The sequence below is a fragment of the Periophthalmus magnuspinnatus genome, chromosome 16, assembly GCF_009829125.3.
Source record: "Periophthalmus magnuspinnatus isolate fPerMag1 chromosome 16, fPerMag1.2.pri, whole genome shotgun sequence".
NCBI lineage: Eukaryota > Metazoa > Chordata > Actinopteri > Gobiiformes > Gobiidae > Periophthalmus > Periophthalmus magnuspinnatus.
The window spans coordinates 14,367,609-14,386,464 of NC_047141.1; the positions used below are offsets into that span (position 1 = coordinate 14,367,609).

Genomic DNA, 18,856 nt, shown 5'->3' on the forward strand with positions numbered 1-18,856 from the left:
GAAGAAGCAGACAAAACCATGTTTCTATATGAGCACACAACATAATAATTAGTCTATATAGGATGAGTTAAATTGATTTTGTTATAATAAGCCTTTCAGGCTTGGGCTTACTTTGACTGCCTGTAAGATTTCTTCAAGGATATGTGCCAGTTATCCTGCACTTATCCACCAGATTTCACTGATAAAATAATCACCAAACTGTACATCTCAAATGTTCTTGTCGGCACAAAACAAAGTAACATGTTGAAACATGAAATTGAAATTATTTTGTTATTATGACATACCAGATCACCAAACTCTCGATAGGTATTTGTAATGCTTTAGTTTATAATGTATGGGACCTTTCTGGTTGTCTATCGTGGACAACCAAACAAAAATCTATAATGCATTTTTGGGCAAAAAAAAACAACAACAATTTGAAATACGAAACATCAAACTACATCTCAATTATAAATCTCAATAGCAATATCCCTGCACGTTATAATAAACAGTCAACCAAGACTCTTACAGACACAATACAGATAGATATCAAAAATGATTATTGTCTTTTGGAGATTTTTCTGTCAATGTTGTCCACCTGTGCTTTCTCAAAATTCCACCATATTACATTTGAGGTTTGCACCAAGTAGCTTTTCCCTCACTCTAAAGATGAATGGAGGTGCACTGGCTGCTAATTGACTTCCTCTCTGCCACACTCGTTCATTTTTAATACGCATTTAATTCACACATGCGGACAGGCTTCTCTCGGGAGCCATGTCTGACCAGCGCACGGAGCGGCGGCGGCGTCTACGTGGGAGGGAAGGGGAATGAGCTGCATGAAAAATGGCGAGATGGAAAAATGTACTTTCACCTATGTCGAGAGGCATCAATTGTGGCGCGGACGGCGGGAGGGGGAGGAAGAGGAGAGGAGTTGGGAGGAGTGGGGAGAGGAGGGGGGAGGGATGGGTGAGTGTGTGTGAGGGCTGCTGACAGACATGGACAAAACATGGAGTGCACAGACAGCCAGACAGTTGGCAGCATTGGAGTAATAGCTGTGTATGCTGCATATACAAACCCAGTGTCAGAAACCTTGGAACGATATATAGAAGGAAAGGAAAAAATGCAATGGGTTTCATTTTTTCTTATACCATACTTTATTCATAATAATAGCCTATAACAACGAAGGGATGGTTTGATTTTTTTTTCAGCTGAAACTGATATCTTTTTGTGCACAAATTGTAGCCAAGGTATAGTCAAGATCACATATTAACATTCTCTTGCAAATATCTGGGGTGTTTTTGTTTTTGTTTCTCTTTTTTTGCAATTTGTAGGTTTATTGTTTGAACATACAATAACCTCTTTAGCTTCATTGCTCTTTGATTTCCAATTGAACTCACTTGTCTGTCTATTAAAAAGACACATCTGATGCACTGAGGCAAATTGGGAATGTCGGTATTGTATTGGTTTATTGCCCGCCTCTAAATATATTACAGGCATAAACATTCTTTAAAATCAGAGTGCTTTTTAAATAAATGAAGCAAAAAAAAATATAATAATAAAATATAATCATCTAATGCATTTGTGTACATAACTAAACTTAGCTCTTGTGTTCAAAGGTTTTTGGGGATTCTTCTAATCAACTCCAGAATACACACTTCTTCAATACTTTATGAATATATGAGTCTGGTCACTGGTGAATCTCCACAAGTTCAGTAAGTAACAGGTAGATTAGCCAATCGGGGACAGTCAAGGAACAAATATGGATGCTAATAAAGAAAAAAAATCATAGCGAACTGAAAGACATTGCAGATTTCTTCAGAAGAAATGAGTGAAGTCCAAAATTCCAAGTCCAAGATGAGAGAAATGTCATTTTATTTCAAAATGATAGATGACTGGTGAGCTCTTTTGTTTCACATGCGTCACTGAAAAAAAAGAATCAGATTGCACGATCATGTTTGGTTCTGATTTGAGACATGATGGAGGGCGTGGGGACCTGACTGATATCCCTCTGTATAAGAAACACAGAGAGATATCAATGTGGATTTGTCAGACAACTGATCAACACCTTGATTTTAACAGCAAAGGAAGCACAGCAAACACAATGAACATCAAAGACATACATTTTTAATTAAAACCCGATTTGAAAAAAATTAAATTCTCATTAACTTCTAAAGTGTCTCTTTTGTTTTGGTTGGCAGCATAAAAATACAATTGCCTCTTTAATAATGCTGTCATGTTAGAGACCTGTTGCTATGAATGTACAAAAAGACCACTCTATTCTCAAGGTTTTCACTGGCTTGTTCCAAATTGTTGCTTCCATATTTCTTCATATTCGATTTAACCAAAAAAATTCAAAGCTGATAAAATAATTTGTTGTATCTTTATTTTACACTAACTTTTTGTCAGTGTTTGCTTACAGTCCATGTGTTCCAGCTCTTGTTATGGCCTGTTCCGCGCCGTATAGGTTTGGCCACAGCTGTCCTGGTCCCATCGGAGGCGTTTTCACAGGACGAGTGTGCAACATTACTGCGCCATGCTGCCAGACCCCAGGGGACCCCCGCCTCCCTGCTGCACACGCACACATCCATATAGAGGCGCATCGCACATATTCACACAATTTCAAAATAACACAAATTCACACTTTTACACAAAGAGGAGCAGAAGCAGCGCGGTGGGTGCAGTTCTGGAGGCATGTATAGAGTGAGCAGACATTTCTCACTTAGATGTACAGTTTTAATTGACTCCACTTGGCAAAGGCGTTCTGTGGGGAAAGAAGTGAAGAGCAGAAGGGAGGAGGCAGCAGATATAGGTGTGGTGGGAGTGAGAGAAGCCAGGCTATATCTCCCACTAAAGAAAGAACACAAGCAGAGAAAAACATGTTTGTGTTACACTTGTTTAGGCCAATGAGTTGATTTAGATCGACCTAGTACAAGTATTACATATAATGGTACTACTTTTGGAATCAACTATGAAATGCAACTGCAAAAAAGTCACTGGAGTGTGCGTTTTGGGCTATATCTCAAAATAATAGAACACTCTTTCACAGATCAGTACGTTTCTTAAAAGAAATCCCTCCTTTTTCGTGATGTATAATATGCATAATGAAAAAATACTTAATATGTAATTGTTCACTAGTGCAATCCAAAATTAATAAATAAATAAAAACACATCAAAAGTTGTCTTTTTTGTGGCAGTGGTAGTAAACAATATAAACTAAAATTTAGCTAAAAGTCAGTTTAACTATGTACAACTGAATGGGTTTTAGGTATACTCTGCAACCTTAAAGCCCCAGCATGGAACTTTTTTGTAAAAAAATAAACTGAAATAAAAGCATTTTTTTTTTTTTTTTTTTTTTTTTTTTTTTATTTCACTGAAAAACATAGAAAAACATACACTTTACTGTAAACTTGCATCTCCACTAAAACAGACTTTTACTTGGCCTTCCAATTCTATCTATCTGTTCTGAAGTATGATTTTAGCTTCCTATTTCCAAGGAATCATGCAGATGAAATGCCATGCTCTGAAAGTTACAAACTGTCACTTTAAAATGCATTTCATAACTATCTATTGTGTATTTATTGTTTGCTTTTTTACTTGCATTTGTTATATTATATCTTTAAAACATCTCTCATTTTCTTTGTAAAGCTCTTTGAATACTTTGTCTTTGCAAACAGATTGTGTTCTAGAGATGAGTTTATCTCCTCAGCCTTGGGTTTCCAGGATTGGAAAAAAAAAAAAAAAAAAGTTTATTAATCATTAAATATTTCAACAAATGTTCAAATTTTTGCATTTCCTAGTATGGAATTGTGAATATAGATTTGGTATTGGCAACCCTCTATATTTATCCAGACTTGGTTCCAGCACAAAACATCCCTTACACATGGACCCTTGCAACTATATTCAACTCCAATCAATATGCAGAACAACATGACATAAATTCTTTGAGAGTGAGTTACATTGAAACAATTAGCCCCAGCAGAGATGGGCAGAGACACAGTCTGGCTCTGGTCCAAGTGTCTCTCTCCTTCCCAACAGACGGCTACAAGTGGGGTTACAGTCTACAGGCTGCAGTCCAGGCCAGGTGCAGCGCCTGGGGGACGCTCTGCTCCTCTGGTTCTCATTATCAGAGAGAGAGAGAGAAGGGAGAGAGAGAGACAGGGAGGAATGAGAGAGAGAGAGATAAGGGAGAGAGAGACAGGGAGGAATGAGAGAGAGAGAGAGAAAGGGAGAGAGAGAGAAGGGAAAGAGAGAGCCAGGGAGGAATGAGAGAGAGAGAGAGATAAGGTAGAGCGAGACAGGGAGGAATGAGAGAGAGAGAGAGAAAGGGAGAGAGAGAAGGGAAAGAGAGACAGGGAGGAATAAGAGAGAGAGAGAGAAAGGGAGAGAGAGAGAAGGGAAAGAGAGACAGGGAGGAATGAGATAGAGAGAGAGATAAGGGAGAGAGAGACAGGGAGGAATGAGAGAGAGAGAGAGAGAGAGAAAGGGAGAGAGAGAGAAGGGAAAGAGAGAGACAGGGATGAATGAGATAGAGAGAAAGAGAGAGAGAGAGAGAAAAGGAGAGAGAGAGAAAGTGAGAGAGAGAGGGGTGGGTGTGGTGAGAAAAGAGAGAAGGGAGAGAGGAGAAAGAGTGAAGGGGGGTTGAGGGAGTAAGAAAGGAGAGGGAAAAAGTGAGAGAAGTGAGAGGGAAGGAGAAGTGTGGAGAGAAAAAGAGGAGGGAGAGAGAGGGGAAGGGAAAAGAGTGAGGGGATGAAGAGAAGAGAGAGACAGAGAGAAAGAATACAGATGGGAAGGGTGGGTTGTGAAGTGACAGGTAGAGAGGAAGGGAGGGAGAAGAGACAGTCAGGGGAGAGGGAGCAAGAGAGAGACAGAGGAGTGAGGAAAGAAAAGTGTGGAGAGAGTGGAAGGGTAAGAGAAAGGGAAGGAGAGTGAGTAGAAAAGGAGGGAGGCAGAAAGAGAGATATACTAGAGAAAAAAGGAGTGAGAAGACAGAAGTAAGGAGAGAGGGAAGAGAGAGAGGAGTAAGAGGAGAAGAGAGAGGTGAAGACAGAGACTGAGGAGATTAGAGAGAAAGGAGAGATGGTGAAGAGAGCAGAGAAAGGGGAGAAAACTGTTGAGAGAGTGAGAAAGAGACAGAGAAGAAGAAGAGAGAGGTGGCAGAGAGTAGAGACAAGGAAAGTAGAAAGATAGGAGAAAGAGAAAAACAGAGCAAAAAGAGAAGAGAGAGAGGAGAGGAGAGAGACAGAAGAGAGAAAGAGAGAGGGAGCCGAGAGAGCAGAGAAAGAGTGGGAGTCATTCTTCACCCACTCTAGCGTCTCCTTACTGTACGCTGCACGGGAGACAGTGGAGACGAGAAGAGAGGCCGCCCTTGGACCCAAAGGCTGACTGGGGACACAGCTAAGCGCTAACACACAGAGCCACCCAGGCGAGGCCGTGGGGTGCACATGTCCTTGAGAGCTTATGAAGATTCAGCACTTCCAATCCCACATACTCCATAGGAACGATACATCCGCAAACACTGAGAAGGTGAAGTTTGAAATTATGTGGCTGGACCTAGTGCAATTTAATGTTTGTTATAAATAAACAGAGAGAAGACAGACAGTTGGCTATAGGTGAATAGTTTGATGGTGGTTTGTGTAAGTAAACATGTATCTTCATAATCTGAATGAAAGAATAAAGTTTGAGTAATCACTTCAACATATAACCGTCATATGCAGAGACAGAGGATTATATTTTCTAGCAAGAACACACAGCCTACATGGCGAATATACATAACTTATTCACTCCCAGACCTTTACTAGCTCTTCAAGACAAAGTAAATAACTGCATTCCTGGGGTAGTATCAGCTCATAATAACAGGGCAACCCATAAACTTAAAAGAGACCTATTATGCGTAATGGACTTTTAAGAGCTTTTAACCATGTAATGTGTTATATGTTATTTTCCCTTCTCATTTGCCCTCTCATTTAGAGTGATTCATGCCAGTTTGAGTAATATTTATACTCGTATATTCAAGACGTCATTGCTCCAACCTACCTGTTTTCACCGCCACTGATTAACGCCCACTTATCTGTGCTTTGTTTTCTAGTTTTTCCTATTTTCTTATTCTAAAGTTAATTTGCCATGGTAAATTTTCCAAAATAATGTAATTTTCAGAGGATGCTTCACCACCAGGCTATATAAAAAAAAGAAATATTTGACTAAAATGTTACATTACCATGGCCCTATTGCCTAAGGTCCTATTTGATGCATCTCTCATTGGAACCTGTATCTATTATTTATCAAAAAAAATACTGGTAGGAATATGGTGTGTTTCAGTAAAGAGCCATAAAGTCAAATAACAGAAACATGTTTTGCTAATACGTATTTAAAGTGCGTATTGTAACTCTAGTTTTGTACTTTTGGTGAAGTTTATAAGTCTACTTCCTGGTTGGACGGGCAGCACAAAGAAACATAAGTTAGAAGGCAACCAAAACTTACACAAAAGTTATGATTTGACAAATAAGAATAAAACCTCATTATGGACTGGTACGGAGCAAACATCATAGGGACAGAGGACAAAAACACTGGCGCTAGATTAAGAAGACAATCGAAATACGGAAACATGACTATAAACCGGGATGAGGGGGGCCTTTTTACTCTCACACACCTGGGATACTGTCCTGAAGAAGTCGAACTGCAGATGGCGCTGTCATCCCACCTCCATTGGTAGGAAAACAATGCCAAAATCTGTTTAAATGAGCTGACCAGACTCGTCACAGAAACATGACGTGGCCACTCTGAGGAAGACCGCTAGTGAGCAGTCGAAATTGTCAGTTATGAAAACAAACTAAACTTGGTCTGGAAAAAGAATCTATTAAATAAATTAACGGAAGACCAGATGAACCTCATTGGACAATAAACATACATGACAACACCTTTATTTTGCTAAATCAATGTTTAAACTGTCAGAAAAATGCGTTCCTTGTGCATAATTTGTGATTGCATTTTAGATGGACAAGATGACAGTGGATGAAATAGGCAGAGCGACTCACCGGTACTTCCTGTATTTTTTAACTTCTACTCTTCTTCACAAACTGCCACTTAATCACTAACTGCTGATTATGATGAATATTTACCTCAGATACTCTCCCACCAAACCAACTCATAATTAGAAAAATATACAAATCTGTCAAATGCACTTTAACATTTGTACTGAGGTGGGTCCCAAATTAACCAACAGAAGTATCGTCGACACATCTGAAACCCCTAAACTACCTGTTTACCTAAACCTCCAGTCCTCCAGAGGTCACACCACCTGTTGTCCTCTTCTTCTGCTGCTCTGTGACACTCCAGCACCTCTATTTTGTCTCCTTGATTCAATGTAGTCTCTCTTGGCAACATGGCTCACCTTTACAACAACTCACACTGCATTCTGTTGTGTTGCCTTCTTTTTATTTCATACCCTTCTTCTTTGTCGCTCGGAGTAATTTATCACAAATCTTGGATAAGGATCTGGAATAATCTAGTAAATGAACACAATTAGAGATAAACAGCAGTCTTATCGGACGCCATATGCACCTCATTATTGGACCAGTATCAAGATAATTGGACTGGAATTATGGACATCAAGACCATGTTTTATCATTGGATATTTTTAATTGCATAGATGGTTTACAGATATGCAATGTTATACGGGGTACATGGGTAAAAATAGATAAATACAAAATTCAGATCAATCAGTGTATTAATAATTATAATTTCACAAAGCCCATGGATTTTGATTGACAGTTGTTTTAATATAGACTTCAACAGCAGACACAAAGTTATTAATGTTTGCGGTTGATGCTCTTAAGGTCTGTTTACGACGCAGCAAATAGAAATGTCCATATAAAAGCGCCTCACAGCTAAAATGGTGGTGCTATGCTAGTTCATAATTCATAACACAAAAAAATGTATTTTTTCCCAAAACATTTTATTCAGTTACATTTTCATATATAGCTTCTGGCCACTGAGAGAGAGTTTTGTAGCTTCCACAATGGTGTTTTGCTACATTAGGCCGCCTAGCAGAATACCCGTGATTATAGTCCATTATTTCGTATAAAAAGTGCAAATTAAAGGTAATAAACTGTTATTTTACGGAAAGTCGCTGTTTTTTCTATATAATTATAGATTGTTAATACAAATAACTTGTTTTATACTTTTGTGCAGCTTTGGGCTTCAGTCCAAACAGTTATTTGTGAAGAGTAAAAACCTAATTGAGTTAAATTGACTCAATTTTGTAATATTGAACTATTTTTGGTATTTTAAAATTGAACATAGGCCATGCTACACATTGGTAATACAATATTTTCTTGTAGCATTTTGTGCTACTTCTGTGGAAAAGAACTGGTATCACAGAGAAATATGTATGTGTAAGTTTGTGTTGTAATTTAAAAAAAGTATTATTATGAATTTTGGCATGCACAGTTTATATTGTGTGACCCATATATTTTCCTGTTTGAGTCAAATGCACTATTCACTCCTTTAGATAAAAGTCCCAAGTGCATTTCCAGCATTATTTTCCACGTTTTTCTCAGTTTATAAACAGTTTTCACAACTCTCAGGGACCAGAGCAGAGTTTTGCCATGACGGTAAAGCTACAACAATTAGCATGCTAACACACACTTCCTGATTACCGGACACTTTATAATTAGATGCTAACAGTACACAGCTGACTTATTTTGACCTCAAGAGCTGCTTTTACCATAAATCTGTATTGGAGCTAGACACATTTTGGTCCAATACCTGGGGAAACGTAGGGTTTTAGGGTTTTAAGTTTAAATATACATATGTCATCACAGAAAAATAAAATAAATTGAAGGAATGGAACAATGATCATTCTTTAACCACAACATGAAGCTCTCAAATTCCAAATAAGAAAAAGGTTAAACTAAGGTAAAAATAAATGATTATAGCCTGTAAAACAAAACCTACTAAGTCTAATTTAGTCTATGAATTTTTCAGATTGCAATGAAAACCATTTTGAGATTGTTGTTGGTTAGTGGTCTATAGTGGACAAACTATGAATAAATACAATAAATCTCAAACATGGATCTTATTTAAATACATGAGATGTATAAAAAGACATACTGCAAAAAAATAAATAGAAAATACATGTGGAAAATAAGAGGATTGTCCAGCGTTCCAGCCTGGATTTGAAATTTAAATTTGTACCTATCATGTTTTTGAAAATGAAATATTCACATTTTCATATTAGTGAGAAGTTCACCTTGAGCACTCCACAGGTGTCCTCCAACTAGTCCCCTGCACACTCCCACTCTCCCACTCTGCTGATCTCAAAGAGCACATGAGGATAGGTTCACAGTCACTTGAGAATACTAGTCTGAAGCAATATACTCTCATAAAATCTGATCTCTCAAAATCAACTCTCCAAAGTAATAACATGGACCGCTCTGCCCTTTGACAAGGCTTTCTCAAAACACATGCCCATCTTTCTACTACCAAAAAAATAAATAATAAAACAAAACTACAAAATCCAGCTACCATCAGAATTCTCAATGACATTACATAATCAAACCCTAAAACTCCCTGGGGTGTAGAGAGGGTGGGGTAGGGTGGTTGCGGGTTCCTTCTGATTAAAAGAAAATGACCTACCAGGAAATCCTTCTATCTATCACTCTCGTTTATTAAACCAATCAGTGGCTTCTAATGAAACCGCGCCCCCGCTCTCTCTATCTCCCCCTCCTCCCTCTTTCTCTCCCCCTTCCAATCCTCTTCCTCCCAATGTCCTCGGCTCACCTTTCCTCCCCCGCCTGTTGCCGAGACGTCAGGCAGACAGGAGGACACATCTAATCAGATCTTCTCTCTCTCTCTTTCTCTCTCATCAGGACCAAATGAAAGGTGTGAGCGGGTGAGCGAGGAAGGAGGGGGGGTGACCTAAAGCAGTGATGACACAATTAATGTCAAATTAACGCTTGCCACCATCTACCTCCCCCACCACCACCACCACTCCCCCAATCCTAACATTTCCTTTCGCTCCTGCACGCGGCACACGGGGGAGCTAATCGTCAACGTTAGCTTACTTAGCCTAGCACAAAGTAATATGAAGGAGTGCTAATAGGAGGCTGGGTTGGGTAATGCAAAAAGTGTGTATGTATGTGTGTGTGTATGTGTGTGTGTGTGTGGTGTGGAGGGAAGGGAGGGGGGGGGGGGGGGTTGCTCTGATTGGTGTCTCTAATTACAGCTTGATACTAAAGAGTAATTAATGACTTTGTGTGGCTGATGGCGGAAAGCAGTAGCAGCAGCGGCAGATTTGGAGAGAGACTCGATCGCGGTAGATAAGGGCTGTTTGTTGGAAGGGGAGAGAGGGGAGTGTCCCATGAGGCCCAAGCACACATAGGCAAAAAGCTCAGGGAAAGTTGGTGGTGTGCTTAATGGTATTGCTCGCACTTTGAGTAAGGGAGGGGGAAAAGTGGAGGGTCTATAATGTTTTGTAACTGTTCTTGCCGAAAGCACATTAGTAAAAAATAGATTGGCTCATAACGCATGGCAACTTTTATGGAGGGTAAGATATAGGTGTGCTTATTCTGGATTCAGACTTGGCTTCTAACAATAAAGTTAAATCTCAGTATTGTACTAAAAATTCATTTCCCATTAATTTTCTTACTTTCAAGGGAAAATGTATTGTTTAAAAACAGATGTGATGTGCTATTAGGTCTATGGCTCAGTGGCTGGAGTCACATACACATCAATTTCATGATCTGTAATATATTTAAATGACATGCAAACCTAAATTCTGATGTGAGTAATCAGAAATAAATCAGATGATCTTGCTGTTTACATGTGATTTTAATAATAGGATAAGGATAGGATAATAGGTGAGGTATATCATGTAGATCCATCCTGTTTCTATGTATTGGTTGGCTTTTTTGATAAAAGATTATAAGACGAGTACTGATAGTTTTCTTATTGACTGACATGTTGTGTGTGAATGAAACCAAAACAACCATCAACATATTATTTTTTCATAACACCTCTATAATTCAGTAATTATTTCACTAACTGTTAGAAGTAGCTTCTCTCATGGCGTACTCTTGAGCATAACAGTCATAGTCAACACACATTTAATAGTGATCCTGCAACTCACCTGACAACACAGTGTAGAACCTGACAAAGGATTTCTCACAACTAAAGTAATAATAATATTTTTTGAGTTTTACTGTCGATCTTGAGGGTGTACGTCTTCTGCATGTTTTATGAAAAAAGTTAGATTTCTGTGTTCTGCATGCAAAGAAGAGAGTACAGAACTAACATGCATTTTGGTATTTGTAGGTTAGCCTTTTAAATTGTTTTTATACATCATTTTTGTTTAGATGTCATGCACACTGCATTCTGTGACAGAAATAATTTGTTCAATAACTTGAAGTGCTGTAACCTCCAAATACCACATTGCCTTCATTCTTTGGCTTTGCCTTGAGCAAAAAGATCAACATTAGAATTTGCCAAAAAGCATTTTGGTGGCCATTTTGTTGGAGGTGAAAGCACATTCAAATCCTGGGTCTAGTCTTTTATCACACTAGATGATTTGTAGATTTCTTGAAGACACAAATTTTCCATGGCATTCGATTTAAGCCACGATTCATGTACACACTGTAAGGTAAACTTCTCAAAACTTGCTATTAAATACGTTTTAACCAGCTCTTTCCATCACACAGGTCTGTTATTGACAACCCTTACACTTCATAAAGATGCTCGCGAGGAGTTTTAAAAGCGCCTTTCAAAGCCTACAGGAGAAGCAGAAAGCCTGAAGGACAATATGCCTGTGTGTGTGCTCGCCTCTGCTGCATTTATGTGTGTTTGCAGAGTGATTGTGCGAAAGAAAGATGGAAAAAGCAGGAGATGGAGAGATGGAGAGAGCCGGCGTGCTGAGGAGTGTCTCTAAAACAGGGGCAGCTGTAGTGGAGCTAATGAGCCTTGCAGCCGAAAGCCCAGTGTGCAGGCTGGATGTGTGTGTGTGTGTGTGTGCGTGCGATGGAGAGACACAATCCAAACACATGTGTCCGAATCGGAGGTGAGTTAGCCAGTGTGCGTTGTAGCTTGACTCTTGCTTCGCCCGTTGCCTCAAAACTGGGAGGAGGTAGGGGGATGAATCGGTCAGCCCAAAGAGGTGGCGATGTCCCCCCCTTTGGTGCGATAACTGACTTTGGAGCATGGAACTTGCTAACAAGCCCTTGGTCCCTATCTCTCGCGCACTACTACCTCCCTTCTCTGCTGTGATTCCTTTCATTTGCGCGATCTCTCATTACCCCTCCATTTCTAGGCCCTCTCCGGAGTGGCACTTTAATGAACAGTGGATGTGTGTGTTGTTGGTGTGGGGGTAGGGTACACACAAGAGCCTATGAAATGTTCACAGACAAAGAGGGCTGGTGAGACAGGCTTCAGCCCTATACTGACAGGCAATGTGGATGACTGGATTCTAATGGGCAGGCAGGCTAATTGCTGTAAGATGCATGATGCATGTGGGATCTTTTATTCCAACTGCCATGACTAGACAACCATATAAAATACTTCATAGACATGGGATGTACTGGTAGTGTAAGTATGAGTGGGTATACATAGGACATGAATGAGAATGTATGCACAAGAATCACAGTAATTAAAATAAAAATTAAAAAAAAGAACAAAGAAATACATTCACACATTTTAGTATGAGTGGCAGGCTATACTGTACTGTATTGTATTGCTGACTTTACAACACAGCTTGATTTTTTTTGGTTGTGTGTTAAATATGCAGACCTCTGTGAAGCGTACTTTAAAGGTGCACAATGTGACTTTTTGGGCCCCCTGTTTGTATCTATGGAGATGTTATTGCTTTGCCTGAAGTGTTCCACAGTATGGCCTTACACTCATCTATCTCCATGGAGACAAGTACATAAAAACATCAGGCCAAGTTACAGGTCAGATCTGTGGACCGGCAGCTCACCACACAGTAAAAGAGCGTGTTTTTCAATGTTTTTTGTTTTTTGCAATAACACCTGTAGCTGAACAAATGCAAGATAGACAGGTGCATTTAACGCCATACTGTGGAACATTCCAGGCAAAGCAATAATATCATGGCGATGGACCCTAAATGAATACATTACATAGTATATCTTTCATACCACATGGCACATTTAAATACCAAAATACTACAGCAAGGCCTGTAACAAATTTTGAAACACAAAGAAATTACTTATTCAACCACGTACAGCTCAAATCTTAGCATATTATAACCAAAATAACAAAAATCTTCACAATGTTTCAATATACTGAATGATAACTCGACATAGTAATCATTGTGACCTTACCACAGCAAGATATTCCAGACCAGCCTGCCCGTAGACGTGTATTTACGAATAACTGGACACTTGTATAACTTTGCCTTTGGAGAGGTCACCTTGAACAACATGTGTCCCCCTGGTGTTTGCCAAGGTCCCTGTGGTGCAACTCTGCCATGGGCCTGACCACCAGAAAATAAAGGGGGTCTTGGGTAGGCATGTGTCTGTGCGGTGCCTAGATTTGGAGGGCATTTTTCTCCCCCGTAACTTCGACCAGGCAATCACAAGCGGAAGGGCTGTTTGTGAGGGCATCCATCATAATATTGTCTGCCCAGGGGCCGACTTCTCAGCACCGGAATTACTGAGATAGCCCTGACAGTAGCACACACTGTCACTCACACAAGACAGCAATGCACAAGCCCCTCGGATAGCCTGCTTTCTCCTGGAGCAGTGGTGAGGATGTTTCCATGTGGTAGTATTCTGTAGAGATGCGCTGGTTCGGAGGAGAGAGGAGCAGTCCGGTGTAGACGCACGCAGGCGATAGACATCTCATTAGAGTCTGCCTCTTCTTCAGACGCCGCCGGCAGCTACAGCAGGCTGTCCTCTCACTCGGGCTGGACTGAGGAGAGGAGAGACCGAGGAGGGAAAACAAGTGGAAGGAGAAATCGGCACCGTATTCATTATTTAGGTTTTTGTTTCGTGTGAATTGTGAGCAAAAATTGTATTGAAAATCTGCATGAATTAATGTTTTGATTTTATGTAATCTAGTGATTTGATGAAAAAAAAAGCTGATTAACAGTATTGTTTAAAGGACCTCTACCCAATTTTTCATGTATATGTCAAAATAAGCCCCCCTTGTACTGTCTGTATTTAATTATAAATGTTTTATTGCTGGAGAATTTTGAAGTGTGCACTTACTTAGCATGCTAGTTTTTGTTAGCATTCCTGTGATTCGTAAACTCTGCTCTGGTTTGTGAAACTTGTGAAAAGCTCTTATAAACTAATCCTAGTGAATAATTAGCATGCTCTGAATGCATAAGGTAAGTGAGGGATAACTTTGGACCACTGCAAACCATTTGAAATGAAGACCGTAAAAATCAGCAGGTACAGCACCTTGAATATTTTATGTTACCCAACCAACTAATTAATACCCTAAATACTCCTAACTCCTAGCCCCATAGTTAATATGCTATTGCTCTTTCTTCATGCTTTATTAAAACTAATTAAGATGTTGTAGCCTATTTTTTTCCCTTTTCTTTCCCATTATGGAATACAGTGTGTGCATTGTGACCAGCACTTCTGCACCTCAATAAGTTAATTGCAGGTTTGCTTACGGCATACGTTTTAAATTTTTCCACAGATGCATTATGAATGCTTTGCTGCTGGTTGGTGCCGACAGTATTTTCCACACACCATATTAATACATATACAAGGTGGGTGAAGTGTGTTACCCAAAGACCCAACAGCAACACTTGTGAATTGCTCTGCCAACCTCCAGATTTTTACATGTGGGCTTTGGTTTTCTGAATGAATGTGTCATGATCTATGGGTTTCAAGCTATTATGGAATTAAGGGACATATGAATGAGGGAAAGTCCTGACAAAATCTTTAAAATCAGGAAGGAATAATTGACCTGAACTGTTGGCCTTTTGCAGTTCCTGGTATTTTTTAAGTACCGGGCGCCTAACTGCACAATCCACTTTAAGCCAGCCCATACTTGCTGGTATAGTCTCCATCCACCTACTGCCCCCTAAAATAAGCAGAGAGAGTCCTTGAATGGTTTTCTGATAGCTTGTATGCTATCTGAGTCAGTCTAATGTGTTTCTGCTTAGACTACTTTACTCCTAACAGTATCTCAATGTCAAAGAGCTTTAGGAGAGGGAGTGTGTATTGAAAGGGCTGTAAATGAGACAGTGATTCGACAGTAATAGTCTTGATCTTCCAGGAGGCCCCCACACCCCCAGCGGCTCCTCTCTTCTGGTCCTCCATTGTCCTCCATCCTGCTGCCTCCTCCTGCTGCTATTTCACTCTTAATTAATTTCTCAGCACTCACCAAAGCCCCTAGCAGCGGATCTTCTACCCTGCTCCCAGATCAGCTGCTCAGGGCTACCGCGCCTCATCCCTGTCTGCATCATAGCTCCAAATTGGTGCTGAAGGTGGAGTGTAGTTCTATGACTTTGCCAGGAGGACTGAGTCTAGTTTAGATCACTTTCACAAGAGGATGTCACTATGGGGCCATCCTCACTGTCAGTCTATTAAGCTCTACAAGGGTATAGTAAGGTCAGATGGAGCATGCAAATGGATTGGGTTTATGCTATGAAAAAAATATCTAAAAATATTACTGGACACTAAAGACAACTTTTCATTGCCTAATTCATTCACTCTTGGAGATACCTGGAGATCGTATACTTCATGGAGCCACAAGTGTTCATTTTATTGAGTAAAAGTTTATGCCAATGACATTTTTTGCTAGCTAAAATTGATTAAAAAGTAGTAGAAAAATGAATAAAGACTAAAAACATGAAGACTGGGTCAAAAGTCTATGACAAAATTGTTAGTTTAGTGGTAAGCTATATTGTTGCCGCAGCTGCCCTGGGGTAGACTGAGAGAAGCGATGCTATGACTGGTCACTCACAGACTGCAGTCTCAGACTTGCCTAAAAACACAACAACAGTTTGAACTAGACCCATTGCTGCCCAACGGTTGAATTTCAGTCCAATACTAACCAGGCCCAATCCTGCTTAGCTTCCAAGATCAGGCAAGGTCGGGTATTGATAAGAAAGTATGGCCTTCAATTCAAATTGGTTGTCAAAATTAACACTGACGGCAGGTACCTGCACACTCAAAATCTGATTAATATCTAATTTTTGTAGTACTAAGATTATTTAAATGAAATGTAAAAAGCCAAATCATCATCATTATTTCCTCTTGATCATGGTCCCTTTGATTTCCATGTTGTTTAAGTCATCTCAAAGGTCTAGAAATCCGATTATAACCAGATTTCTGTGTGCATGTGAATAAGACCACTGGACTGGCAGCAGCAACAAAGACCTCTTCAACCATCATCACTCACACACACACCACATGCATACATAGGCAAGGTGAAGGCTGAAGTGTCTTAACCAAGGACACAACTGTCAACCTTCAGTTATAAGACAAGCACTCTACCATCTTAGTCACTCTTACCACAAATGCAGATCCAATACGCTTTAACACATGGTTCATATTTTATTATCTAGTGGCAAGTGTAAGATGTAGTATAGTAGTAGTATGTTGACATATTTCTTAACAATATTAGAACATTAGAGCTCCATTTCAAAATTTTGTCAAAACAGAATATAACAGCTTTACCATCTTAAAAAACTTGAAAAACAGAACTAGTTCATTTAAAATCATTTGCAGGGGTCTAAATTTAAGGGCTTTTCACAGCTCTCAGACCAGAGCGGAGATTTGCCGTCATGGTAAAGCTAAAAATAAGTAGGATGCTAACACGCACTTCATGATAGTCAGACAATAAAACACTATGATTAGATCCAGACAGACATATTTGACCTCAAGAGCTTTTTATACAATTTAGCTGTGTTGTATTGTATATATCTGTATTCAAAATGTGGACAAATGGCAAGTAAACTGAAGCTAGTCAAAACAAAACACCACTTTCAGATCTTAATGAACATGAAATGATTGCTAAGAATTCAACTAACAACATTTTGGAGGGCATTTTTAAACTGTGCTACCGTACAGTCATAGTAGTGTTTATGACCAAACAATAGAAAATAACTATTGTTCTCATATACAAATCAACATTTAAATACATCCTTATGGCACACACAAAATGCATGCTATACCCTTTGACCTATGCCTTCCTGCTTAATTCTTTTTCAATAGAAATCGTGGCTGGAGGATTATCCTAAAGTCCTCAATGAAAGAGCGGTTTTCTTTTGCAACCCCCCAAAGCACGGAGCCGAGAGGAGAGGCCATGACCTGAAGTTTTCCATCGCCCACACACTTCCAACACTGTACAAGCACAACTACCCAGGAGCCTCTTCCCTTTTATCCTTCTGATTCCTTTAGCTCTAATTGTTCGGCGAGTTAGTGGAAGCTTGGCCAAAAAAAAGGAGAAAAAATAAATAAATAAAAAAATCAAGAAATTCAGTAGACGTTTTCAAGGCCGCTTTGCAGAGCTACAGACAGTGAAGAGAAAGAATAGAAATGGGAAAGGAGAAGTTGAAGGGCAGATGTGTATTGTGTGGCCTTCCTCCAGGGAACCAATCATGACTGGCCTTAAGAGTTTGGCCTTTCACCTCCGTAGCCACCAATTGGGCCACAAAGTAAATTCTACAGTGTACAGCATTCGGTGTCCTCCTGGCTATTTCATATTTCTTCTTTGTGCGGTTTCAGTGCATAGGAAGTGTACTGTATAATAGATGTACAGTTATTTAAATATGAATCCTTTGAGCTGAGTTACGTTGAAAAGCCCTGGTTGATCCTTTCCATTTTTCTTTCAGTACAAAAATTTGGTTGAAAAAGGTGAAAAAAATCTAATAAATGCTAACAAATTTCAATGTGGAAAAAAAAAAAAAAAAAAATCTCTATTTTTGCCCTGTTGAAAAATCTTGGTTGATTTTTTTTTTTTTTTTCTCTGTACCTTGATGTCCATATTTAGTCAAAGAAATTGACAAAAAAAAAAGATAAAGATTTTTTATTCACATTTATTTTACTTTTTTTTTTTTTTTTCCAATCGTTGCCCTAGTTTGAGATGAGTATTAGTCAAAATTGTGGGAAAAATGATCCAATGTGTGCTGACAAATTTCCCATTGCAACCGCACAAATCTTGACAAAAGAGAAACATTTTTTATGACACACAAAGTTTAGTTTTAAATTTCAAACCTTGTCCTGACTAGATTATTTCCTATTCCTTACAAGTCTAACAGTTCTGAAAAAAATAATGTGAAATACAAAATTTGCTCTTAAAGACTAGATAAGAGTTCCTGCCTCGTGCATTTGAATCTTGTATATCATCAGTGTATTCCTTGTATTGTGTCCTTCCCTCTCGCACTTCCTCCTTCTCTCCTGCGCTTCCTCCTCTGACTAAATGAGCCACGGGGGAGCGGCAGACAGACCATAACCCAGCAGCTGGAGCCCCCAGCTGGGCCCAGAAGGGCAGGGAAGCGAGAGAGACCGGGTGAGACAGGGAGAGGTGGGATAAAGGAGGGAGATACAGAGAGAGGTGGAGAGAGAGGGGGAGAGAGACAGGGTGATGTGGTGAGGGAGGGTGAGAGAAGAAGAGAGGGAGAGACTGGGTAGGGCACAGCGAGGTGAAGAGAAAGGGAGAGAGGCGGGAGGGAGAAGGAGGCAGAGAGAGAGAGAGAAAGCGAGAGATAAAAGGTGAAAAGGAGAGAGAGAGATTGAAAATGACAGAAAGCGAGAGAGAGGGATGGCAAAATGCGTTTTGTGGAGTTAGAGATGATAAAAGCCCCATTGTTTCAGCACATAGACAATGTACCTGTTGATAGAAGAATAACTTTTATTAATAGTCTAACCCACTTGTCTCCAAAATATTTTGCTTGAAGACAAAAACT

At 39.6% G+C, this 18,856-nt stretch overlaps 1 protein-coding gene across 1 annotated transcript in view; it reads right to left on the bottom strand.

The window, feature by feature from the left end:
• Nucleotides 1-18,856, bottom strand: part of themis2 (thymocyte selection associated family member 2) — a 110,854-nt gene that overhangs the window by 81,817 nt on the left and 10,181 nt on the right. The window lies entirely within an intron of this gene.